The sequence below is a fragment of the Pleurodeles waltl genome, chromosome 6 (assembly GCF_031143425.1).
Source record: "Pleurodeles waltl isolate 20211129_DDA chromosome 6, aPleWal1.hap1.20221129, whole genome shotgun sequence".
NCBI classification, from domain to species: Eukaryota; Metazoa; Chordata; class Amphibia; order Caudata; family Salamandridae; genus Pleurodeles; species Pleurodeles waltl.
The window spans coordinates 887,478,635-887,491,150 of NC_090445.1; the positions used below are offsets into that span (position 1 = coordinate 887,478,635).

The 12,516-nt window shown below is 45.4% G+C and overlaps 1 protein-coding gene across 2 annotated transcripts in view; it reads left to right on the forward strand.

Annotated features, from left to right (window-relative positions):
- EDRF1 (erythroid differentiation regulatory factor 1) overlaps positions 1-12,516 on the forward strand; it is a 403,030-nt gene that overhangs the window by 131,269 nt on the left and 259,245 nt on the right. The gene's annotated exons all lie outside the window — the stretch shown is intronic.

Genomic DNA, 12,516 nt, shown 5'->3' on the forward strand with positions numbered 1-12,516 from the left:
CATGTGCTGCATAGGGCCTGCTGAGTACCTTGGCCTTCTTACTTCCATTGACTAATGGCCTTCTGTTTAAGAGAGCAACAGTTGAAGGATTTCAGACTGCAGAGCCAACCGAGCCTTCAGCTGTGTTTACCTGGTACTTCACTCACCTATAAATGGAAGAGTTTGTGCAGACAGAGCATCTTCAAATTCCCTTAATCTCGTGTGATGGTGAAAATCCAACCACTTCACATGAATGTTGGGTCATATGTTCTACAATGCCTAATTGTGTTACTAATTCTAGTACTATACCTAACTCAGTGATTTCTCATTGAAGACCAAATTGTTCTACTGATTTCCATAATTAGCTGCATTGTTAGAGTAATATCCTTTGTTATGTGACTATAATGAGTGAATTTAAGTGATATGGGCATTAATACTCTTAAATTGACTAATTAAAAGTGATATGCCAAGGTGGTTCACTGTGGGATGCTTTCAAGGTCTTGGTTGCTACCTTTATAGCCCTTGTACATGTTTGCAGAGGTAAGTGCATAAAGAGCCAACAACCTACTTGGAGACTGATATTCCTGACCTTGTAAACTCGAAAATAATCAGTTCACATGAAGATGCCAAAAAGTTTTAATCACATCATTTGGACTGAATCCTAACAGTTTCCCCCCCCCCAAATTTTATTTTAGCGCATACCAAGAACTATGTATGGGCTTCAGGGTTGTATCCCAATTTGCAGAATGTATGTCTATGCACATTTGCAGACACAGATGCAGCTTGCAACTATGGGAAAATCAGCAGCTGGCACAGCTTTTCTGCTGTTGCTAGTTTGAGAACAGGAGCAGGAGTGCTCACAGAAGAGGGGTGGGAAAGTAGTCATTGAGGAAGCGGAGAAGACCCACTTTGTTCATGTTCACGTAACAAGGCTGGGTAAATGTGTATATTGAATATGAAAAACATGTACCAGGAGTTATTCACCTGGAAAAATATTTTGAAGGTGGAGGAAAAACACAAAATCGGGCCCCTTCGGGAGGCGCCAGATGGGTGCACAGGTCACATTTCCTAAATGCAGCATGTTGAATGTTTTTTTTAAAGAGCTGTGTGAGAAACTATCACAGGGCATTCATCGATGGGAAGTGTGCTACTTTAATTTCCCTGTGCAGAATTCACCTGGAATCCATTATTGTGACTTTGCTTCATGTTACAGGAGTTTATTTTCCATTCAGTATTCCATTTAACAAGATCTTAAGCAGAGTGCAAAAACATTGAATCACAAAACTCTTACAAAGCCGTTGAACAGCTACTGTGCTGGTGATCGTACTATGTTTGGAGCCCTTTGCAAGCTCTGAACTTCACAAAACCTCCAAAAAGTACTCCTGAAATCTACAGCAACCTTAGATTTCCCAGGTTGGTGTTCCTCATGTCTACTTAAGGGGATAGTCCATTAGGTGGAAATTCTGGTTACGAGAGGAAGAAAAATAAATTTTTTAATTAATGTATTTGTTTTTTGCACTTGTAACATAGTATTCTCTTTAGAGACATCCCCTTATTCTCATCCCTTGACAATCGGGGGCATTCCCTTTCTATTCCCACCCAGAATGTGCAAATGTTTCCAGAGTGGGACCGGTTTTGCCAAATGTTTGTGAAGCACCACTGCCTAGTATGTTGTAGCCCGGCCTCATGCTCACATTTATGCCCCCTTGCCTATTCCTAACCTCATTTATTGTGGTGGAATATTTACCATATTGGCCGCTTTTTTGAGTGCACTTTGTGTTTCTAAAATCACAGTCACTTTGATACTGTGGATCAGGATATGAAATTTAGAATTGTAGTTGCTTAATTATTTCTGTGCTTTGGTGTGCGATAACATGGGTTGAAGGGACCCTTGATTATTACTGAAAGCCTTATAGTACTTGCACTGTAATCCACCTGGTCCAGCTACCTTTCCATTTTCTGGTTTAGTGACGAGTTCTATTTTCATGTCTTCAAGCGCCAATCTATTTTCATATTTGATTGCTTGGAATGATATTGGATTTACAAATTCATCAATCTCATTCTGTTTTACTAACTTTTGTCTTTCGGAAAATCAGCAAATCGCTGTCTGATTTTAATTGGTATTGTTATAATGTAGTTTTTCTCAACATTGACCCTAAAAATAGATTTACATTATTGACAATTGTGTTTTGCTTTCAATGATGGCATAGCTCCTCCTTTATCTCCACCTTCAGATTTACTTGCCCTACGTTTTTTCCTGCGTGCTCTGTCAGGAGCCCACATGAAATTAAAACCTGAAATAAAGGGCCTTTCTTAAGAGATTTCGCCCTGTGCACATCTACTTATATCAAATAAAAATGAAGGAACATTATTGACCTTCAAAGGGTTGCAGTAGTCTGCTTTTTCCCTCCCAATCCTTGAATGCACCCCCTTACAAGGACTTTCTTGACATCTCACATAACTTATTCCATATATTTTGCCGTGATGGCATCAAGCAGTTTAAAAAACAAATCTCTGATAATTCTAAAAAAAAAAAATTCTCCTTAACAACCTACATTTCATGTTTTTGAAAATAATAGTCTTCCATTGAGAGAACCATTCCATTGTGATAATAAATGTGACTTAGATTGTGTGCTTCTTCTGTGACATTGGCGTACGATGGGAAATCTGTGAGAAAGCTGTATTTCGTTTTTTGTGAAAGTAGAATGTACAGAGTCTCGAACTGGGGATACTGATTCTCTAGACATGCCCTAATTTCAATTCCCAAATTAGTGAGGTGGATTGTAATGGGATGTCTTCCAGCAAGTGGTGGATGTATATTTAGCCCAATAAGGTGTTCCCCAGCCGTATTTAAATTGTATTGAAAGGTGGCATTCTCATTGGTAAAAGCATAGAGAACATTCTTTTGAGGAACCTGGTGCTGATGGAAAAAGCATTGCATGTCATTCTAAGTGGCAGACTTTCTGTCCAGGACGGCTTTGAGCGCATGACTGTAACATACAAAACAATTGTAATAAATGTTCCTCTTATTCTAGCAGGCATTTCCTTGCCCATAGGTGGCTTTTGTTATGAGTGCTGGGGATGAAGCTCTACTTTGAGGATTGATTTTCAGGGGTTGCATACGTGTCTGCTGCTCTACCATGCCAGATCTATCATGGTGGTCTCAGTGAATGTCTCAATACCACTGGTGAGAGTCTTTTTATGCAGAAACATCTCATCTGCATGAATTAGGTCAAATTATACCCCTTCTTTTTACACTCTACCCACGGGGGACAAGACTAAACAATTACAGTTCCATCAAGAAGTAATATTTTCAGTTTTTTCCCTCTATATCCAATATTTACCAACACCTCATTAGCTCCCCTCTTATGAGGGTTGCATCCCACACTTAGTATCACCTGTGAAGTTGGTGTGAGGAGGGCCCCTTTGATGAAGCATGCCACCTCAGGGTGGGTAAGGGCTACTGACCTTTAAGTTAAAGAGACATATACATTAAGCACAAATTGCCTAATTTTCCAGCACTTGAAACTTCCACCCCATACCTATGAAACCATCCTCTATTTGAAAATAACTGTCTTAAGTATAGTTTATAATTCATCTGTGATGCTTTAGTTATCGTCTCAGCATCCTTATTTTGGCTTGGCAGCAGTCCATATTAGCTGTTTTGCAAAGGTCATGTCATCAATACCAAAAGTAAAAATAGATCCACTTATGGCTCTACTCACAGATAACTTGAAGATTTATCAATATGCTGATGATACAGTACTCTGTTTGAAAGTCTCCTCTGCTTCAGACATCGAACAACTCAAACAATGCACACCATCCAGACCTGGATGTTGAGCGCCTGCCTGGAGCTCAGCCCAACCAAGGCAGAATTCCTGTTATGTGCCAAAAACAGCAAACACGAAACAGTACAAACTTGGCTCAATTGCATGAACCCCAACTTTCACAGAATTCAAATCTCTTGATTTCGCTCTGGGCACCAATCTTACTTACAAGGACCATATTACTAAAAACAAATGCAGCCTTGTGCCAACTCTTTATTCTAAAGTAAGTGAAGCCATTTCTTCCGGAAAGCAACTTTAGAACTGCTGTTGTTTCTCACACATCTGGATGACGATAATGCCCTGCCCCATGGTCTTCCAGACTCCACAGTGGCAGTGCATCTCATTCAGGTCCAGAAGAAATATGACCTAGCAGAAGCTGGGGGTCATTGTATCCATACGTTTTCCTATGCATCTTCCCCTTTTTAACCTTACCACTTGAGGGATGACATAAAACATATGTTTCCTATCAGGCAGGTATCTTGAATTTACCGAATAATAACCCCTTCAAATCATATGAAACCATCCCATGGTAGTTACCATCTAGCGCTCTAGGGCAACCCTGGTGGGTGAGGGTTACACAACAAAAAGCAAAACGCTTTTTTTCTTCATGTATTGAGTATATGATAAGCAGCGGAGTGGGGCTCTCGCTTTTTCAAGAAATATGATTGCATCCATGCTAATGAAAATCCATTAGCTCTCCTGGCCAGACTGTACCATCTTCAAAAACAGTGCCATCATTTAAAACCATCACAACCAGCAACCCCACCTATCTTGAAAACAAGCTCACCATCCCTGGTAGTTTTCAGCAGAGCTGCATCCAGGACACTACCAGGCTGCACACTAAGAAGTGTAACAACAAGACAAAACAAGGCAGAAGGCCTTTTAAAATCTATGCTCCCAGGATCTGGAACAACATCCCTGTATACACCAGCGCCAACACAAAGCTGCTCCAATTTAGGAAAGATTTGAAGACTCATATCTTCTAAGAGCACTGCATCACAATACATTAAATGATCATAACCCAACTACCTTTCCTATAACCGGTTGCCTTGATGGTTTTCTTTGCCCCTGTATAGTGTTCTGCCACCTGTTGGTTAGGTTTGAGTAGTAGAAATACCATTTACATACAAACATATTCGTACCTGCTTAAGACGAAACAGCAAAGAAGCAGCGCCATAATGAACCCACTCTTGCAACCATGTTTGTTTACTAAGCATGGTTTCATAAGAAAAGTGCCCCCAATAGAATCTCATTTTATCGCACCAATAATAATATATTACATATATTTTTTGTGTCCATTGCAGTACATTACTTTACTAAATACAAAAACAGTTCTTACCTCAACAAATCTAATCTTCAACAGTTGCAACAGATATCATAGGCAAGGACAAAATTCAACCCACCATTATAGACTTTGCCAATTTGTTTTATTTTAGAATTGTTTGTTCGCTCTTTCTATTTTAGATATGTTACACCTGTCCTTTTGTTTGTATTGTGTAGCCCATTTACATTCCACGTAAATATTTTACATGTTGTGGTCACCTTTGAAGTGTTCCCTTCCCACAATTCCCGTTTCACATTTTACTTTAATTCCTTAAAAACACGTTTTGCTTTAATGTGCCTCCATTTTCCTTCTTTTCATTAATTGTCCTTTCTCCAGCTGCACATCAGTGTCACACCTGTTCTCAGGAGACGTTTATTGCAAATACTGGAAAAAATTATTAACCTTCGTCGTCTAGATGAGGTTTCTTGCTTCCATTGAATGTTCTGTCACTCACCTTTCTGCTGGTATATCATATACATTTTTCACAGAATTCCTTGCATAAGGTGTGATTTTTTCCAATCAAGTTATCAGCCTCCCTTGTATAGCTACAAAACACCGTTTTGCCTTTATTTATTTCCTCCAGTTTATCCAGGTCCTGAAAAAAAAGAACCTGTTACTCCAAACCCCTAAATCTTTGTACATCTTTCTATGGCTTTTCTGCTAATGTCCGATCTAGCATAACCAGCATTGCACATAGGGTCTCCATAGTGGGTTTGTGTATTATGGGCCACTTCTCAGTGGGTGCTTGCACATTTTTGTTACCTCCATTTCTACTGTCAGTTTAACTCCTTCTCGGATACTTTTATACAATCGTCTAGGAATGTGTCCCTTGCAGTCCTCTGACACTTTGTTCTCCTGTATTGGGATATATCTAGCACTTTTACACATACAACTTGCTCATTTTCCAACTAAACTGCATTGTGTTGGTTCTGAGTCTGCCCTTTTTACCATGATGCATAGTTTTGCCCATATTGCTTCCTCTGCACCTCCCGTCATTCCAAAACCACTTGGTATGGATCATGATCTTTCTTTAATCTGACTTTTTTTTACATCTACTTTGGGGTATAACTGCTAACTGTAGTTTTCCACCTTCTTTCATTTCACATTTCGTTTTAAATTCTGTATCTGATAGAGACTTCTAGCTGCTGCTTCCTTACCTTAGAATTCCCTGGCGCCAGCTTAGAATCCGGAGTTTTTTCTGAGCAGTACCCTGCTCGCGTCGTCTGGCGTCGTCGTTCGGATCCGCATGCGTCGACCAGCTCCACGTGCGTCGTCAGCGTCGTTGGAGCCGTCTATGATGTCACGGTTGTCTATATAGACGCCGTCTCAGCGCACGTACGTCAGTTCTTTTCCTTCTGTGCCGGTTAAGCGCAGTTCCGGAAAGAGCTACCCTTCTTCAATGGTTTGTCGAGGCTTTTTTTGACTGTTTGAAGTCATGTCTTTAAGAAAGACAGTGTTCAAGCCGTGTGGTGCGTGTCATCGCACCATGCCGGTGACGGACCCGCACCGTGTTTGTCTTTGGTGCCTGGAGAAGGACCACGATTCCACCTCGTGCTCCGACTGTTGGGCAACGGCGCCGAAGGCCTTGAGGGAGAGATCCCTCAAGCTACTTGCGTCCCGACATTCGTCTTCGGTCTGCGCGACTCCGTGGAGGTCACGGTCCCGCAGTAGGAGGAGGTTGCGGCACCGCTCCCCGAGCCCCAAGTCCTCTTCCTCGCATTCGAGGTCATCGGAGGGGAAGAGGCACAAGAAGAAGAAGAAGTCCAAGCGGACTTCGTTCGTCTTCGCCTCGGCCGTCGAGGCGTTTAGGGAACGTCGACGTTCCGAGTGCGGTTCCACAGAGCCGTCGCCAGGGTCGACTCTGCGTCTTCCCCCCTTTCCGGGGACCGGATCGACCCCCGCTCAAATAAAAGAATTTTACGAGGCCATGCGTCTCGTTTTTGAGTGGGCTGCACCCTCGGGTGGGTCTTCGGGCCCCGCAAGGTCAGCAGGGGCCCCTTCGGATTCGACGCCGGTGGCTTCGGCCTCTGCGCCGTTGTGGACCCCAGGATCCGATACTCGATCCGGACCGGCACCGGTCGCTCACAGTTGACCTTCTTCGCCGCCGGGTCTGACGTCAACGATTCCGCCACCGGTGCCCACGGGTGGCAGCCCCATCCTTATTCCGGATGATCCAGAGCCGGAGCGACGTCGTACTTCGATGGAGCCAATTCGGTCCAGATCATTGTCTGAGCATTACAGGGAGTGCAGAATTATTAGGCAAATGAGTATTTTGACCACATCATCCTCTTTATGCATGTTGTCTTACTCCAAGCTGTATAGGCTCAAAAGCCTACTACCAATTAAGCATATTAGGTGATGTGCATCTCTGTAATGAGAAGGGGTGTGGTCTAATGACATCAACACCCTATATCAGGTGTGCATAATTATTAGGCAACTTCCTTTCCTTTGGCAAAATGGGTCAAAAGAAGGACTTGACAGGCTCCGAAAAGTCAAAAATAGTGAGATATCTTGCAGAGGGATGCAGCACTCTTAAAATTGCAAAGCTTCTGAAGCGTGATCATCGAACAATCAAGCGTTTCATTCAAAATAGTCAACAGGGTCGCAAGAAGCGTGTGGAAAAACCAAGGCGCAAAATAACTGCCCATGAACTGAGAAAAGTCAAGCGTGCAGCTGCCATGATGCCACTTGCCACCAGTTTGGCCATATTTCAGAGCTACAACATCACTGGAGTGCCCAAAAGCACAAGGTGTGCAATACTCAGAGACATGGCCAAGGTAAGAAAGGCTGAAAGACGACCACCACTGAACAAGACACACAAGCTGAAACGTCAAGACTGGGCCAATAAATATCTCAAGACTGATTTTTCTAAGGTTTTATGGACTGATGAAATGAGAGTGAGTCTTGATGGGCCAGATGGATGGGCCCGTGGCTGGATTGGTAAAGGGCAGAGAGCTCCAGTCCGACTCAGACGCCAGCAAGGTGGAGGTGGAGTACTGGTTTGGGCTGGTATCATCAAAGATGAGCTTGTGGGGCCTTTTCGGGTTGAGGATGGAGTCAAGCTCAACTCCTAGTCCTACTGCCAGTTCCTGGAAGACACCTTCTTCAAGCAGTGGTACAGGAAGAAGTCTGCATCCTTCAAGAAAAACATGATTTTCATGCAGGACAATGCTCCATCACACGCGTCCAAGTACTCCACAGCGTGGCTGGCAAGAAAGGGTATAAAAGAAGGAAATCTAATGACATGGCCTCCTTGTTCACCTGATCTGAACCCCATTGAGAACCTGTGGTCCATCATCAAATGTGAGATTTACAAGGAGGGAAAACAGTACACCTCTCTGAACAGTGTCTGGGAGGCTGTGGTTGCTGCTGCACGCAATGTTGATGGTGAACAGATCAAAACACTGACAGAATCCATGGATGGCAGGCTTTTGAGTGTCCTTGTTAAGAAAGGTGGCTATATTGGTCACTGATTTGTTTTTGTTTTGTTTTTGAATGTCAGAAATGTATATTTGTGAATGTTGAGATGTTATATTGGTTTCACTGGTAATAATAAATAATTGAAATGGGTATATATATTTTTTTTGTTAAGTTGCCTAATAATTATGCACAGTAATAGTCACCTGCACACACAGATATCCCCCTAACATAGCTAAAACTAAAAACAAACTAAAAACTACTTCCAAAAATATTCAGCTTTGATATTAATGAGTTTTTTGGGTTCATTGAGAACATGGTTGTTGTTCAATAATAAAATTAATCCTCAAAAATACAACTTGCCTAATAATTCTGCACTCCCTGTATTTAGATCAGCCAGACGCAGGAGAGGAATGGGAGGGGTCTGAGGACCCTTTAGAATGTGGATTACAACAGGACTGGTATGAGGATCTAGGGGAGGACAGTGGACTGGACACGTCTCCAGATACTGGTATGCTTTCACCTCCTAATGTGGCTACGGAGGAGGGTGCTTCTTTTGCTATGGTGGTGCGTAGGGCAGCTGAGGTCTTGGACCTAGATTTGCCTATGGTGCCAGTCAGGACGAATATCCTGACAGAAGTGCTTCAGCCTGGGGTGACAACATCAGAGCCGATGTTGCCCTTCAATGAGGCTCCTGCAGACGTCCTTCTGGGTACGTTGTCCAAACCCAGCACAGGGGCTCCTGTGAATAGGACCATCGGCCGCCGCCATAGACCCGCTCCGAGCGAGCCTAGTTTCCTGACACGACACCCCACTCCTGAGAGCTTGGTTGTCCAAGCCTCTTCTTCCTGTGGTGCCTTCCCTTCCGCTCACCGGATAGGGAATCCAAGAGGCTGGATCAGCTTGGGAAGAAGATGTTTTCTTCCACCAGCCTGGCATTGAGGTCCATAAACACCTCTTGCCTATTGGGCCGTTATTCCCATACTTTATGGGATACGATGGCACAGGTGCTGCCCCAGGTCCTGGAGGGCGTACGGGACACCCTCACCCAGGCTGTCAAGGATGAGAGAGATGCAGCCAGGTTTACGATCCGGTGTGGTTTGGACACGACCTACTCGCTGGGCTGAGCGATTTTGTCAGTGGCCCTACGTCGCCACGCCTGGCTACGTTCTCCTGGTTTCTCAGGGGATGTCCAGTCCAGCTTGATGGACATGCCCTTTGATGGCTCTCGCCTTTTTGGCGAAAAGGCAGACTTGGCGCTTGAGAGGTTCAAGGATTCCCAAGCCACGGGCAGATCCTTGGGCCTTTCAGCGCCAGCACGACAGCAGTCTGTCTTTAGCTCCTTTCGAGGCTTCGGAAGGGACGTGGTACCACGCCAGCCACAGTTCAGCCACCGTCATCAGGCTTCACTGCATCCCGGAAGAGGACGTGGTCGTGGTACCATCAGACCCAGAGGGTCCTGCCAGAGATCGGCCGCCACACAGCCCCCCTCCACTGCGCCCAAGCCGTCCTAGTATGATTCTGCGGGATCACGTCCGTCCAGTTGGAGGGAGGATTCGTTTTCATCTCCCTCACTGGCTTTCCATCACCACGGACAAGTGGGTCCTGCAGATCATACGGAAGGGCTACTCCCTTCCCTTCCAGTCTTTCCCTCCTTCTATCCCTCCGTCAAAGGAATGGCTGATGGAGGATCATCTAGCTTTGCTCCGCGAGGATGTTATGGCTCTCTTGGCCAAGGGAGCCATAGAAAGAGTCCCGATATCAGAAGTAGGCAGTGGTTGTTATTCCCGCTACTTTCTGATTCCCAAAAAGAACAAAGGCCTTCGCCCTATCTTGGATTTAAGGGACGTCAATCTCTTCCTCAAGAAGGAGAAATTCAAGATGCTCACTCTTGCTCAGGTTTTGTCTGCCCTAGACCAAGGAGACTGGATGGTAGCGTTGGATTTGCAGGATGCGTATTTCCACATTCCTATCCTGCCAGCCCACAGGCGTTACCTGCGGTTCAAGGTGAACCACGAGCACTTTGAGTTTACTGTGCTTCCTTTCGGTCTCACCAGTGCCCCTCGGGTGTTCACAAAGGTGATGGCGGTGGTGGCAGCTCATCTGCGCAGGTCAGGGATTTCAGTCTTCCCCTACCTGCACGATTGGCTGTTGAAGGCTTCTACACCCCAGGCTCTCGTCACCCATCTCCAGACGACGGCGGACCTCCTGCATTCGCTGGGGTTCACTATAAATGTGCCGAAGTCACACCTGACTCCCTCTCAGAAGCTCCCTTTCATCGGAGCTGTTCTGGACACTGCAGTATCGAGCTTATCCTCCCGAACAGCAGGTCCAGGATATTCAGGTTATGATACCAATGTTTCTGCCTCTATCCTGGATTTCGGTGAGCCAGACTCTGAGGCTGTTGGGACTCATGGCTTCCTGCATCCTATTGATCAAGCATGCCAGATGGCACATGAGGGCTCTGCAGTGGGACCTGAAGTTCCAATGGGCACAGCATCAGGGAAATCTTACCGACGTGGTTCAGATCTTGGAGGGGACTGCAAAAGATCTGCAGTGGTGGTTAGTGAACTGCGATTGGGTCAAAGGCAGACTCCTCTCCCTTCCTTAACCAGATCTAACGGTAGTGACAGATGCGTCACTTCTGGGATGGGGCAGCCATCTGGGGGAGGTGGAGATCGGAGGTCACTGGTCTCCTGCAGAATCCGGGCTCCACATCAACTTGCTGGAGCTTCGGGCGATCCGGCTAGCATTAAAAGCATTTCTTCCTGTTGTGAAAGGGAAGGTGGTGCAGGTGTTCACGGACAACACTACCGCAGTGGTACTGCAACAAGCAGGGCGGTGTGGGGTCGTGGTCCCTTTGTCAAGAGGCCTTACGTCTCTGGACATGGCTGGAACAGCAGGGCATGACCCTGGTGGTTCAACACCTGGCAGGTTCTCTGAACGCCAGGGCAGACGAGCTCAGCTGAAAATGCTTAGAGGATCACGAATGGTGTCTCTGTAGGAAGTTGGCTCTGTATGTACTATTTCAAAGTAAGAAATAGCATGCACAGAGTCCAAGGGTTCCCCTTAGAGGTAAGATAGTGGCAAAAAGAGATAATTCTAATGCTCTATTTTGTGGTAGTGTGGTCGAGCAGTAGGCTTATCAGAGGGTAGTGTTAAGCATTTGTTGTACACACACAGACAATAAATAAGGAACACACACTCAAAGACAATTCCAGGCCAATAGGTTTTTATATAGAAAAATATATTTTCTTAGTTTATTTTAAGAACCACAGGTTCAAGATTTACAAACAATACTTTAAATGAAAGGTATTTCCCTTAGGAACTTTAGGAACTTTGAATTAGCAAAATAGCATATACAGTTTTCACACAAATGGCAATAAGCTATTTTAAAACTGGACACTTTTCAACAGTTCCTGGGGGAGGTAAGTGTTTGTTAGTTTTGCAGGTACGTAAACCACCTACAGGGTTCAAAGTTGGGTCCAAGGTAGCCCACCTTTGGGGGTTCAGGGCAACCCCAAAGTTACCACACCAGCAGCTCAGGGCCGGTCAGGTGCAGAGGTCAAAGTGGTGCCCAAAACGCATAGGCTTCAATGGAGAAGGGGGTGCCCCGGTTCCAGTCTGCCAGCAGGTAAGTACCCGTGTCTTCGGAGGGCAGACCAGGGGGGTTTTGTAGGGCACCGGGGGGGACACAAGTCAGCACAAAAAGTACACCCTCAGTGGCATGGGGCGGCCGGGTGCAGAGTGCAAACAGGCATCGGGTTTGCAATGGAGTTCAATGGGAGACCCAGGGGTCTCTTCAGCGAAGCAGGCAGGCAAAGAGGGGGCTCCTCGGGGTAGCCACCACCTGGGCAAGGGAGAGGGCCACCTGGGGGTCGCTCCTGCACTGGAGGTCGGATCCTTCAGGTCCTGGGGGCTGCAGTGCAGTGTCCTTACCAGGCGTCGGGTTCTTAGAAGCAGGCAGTC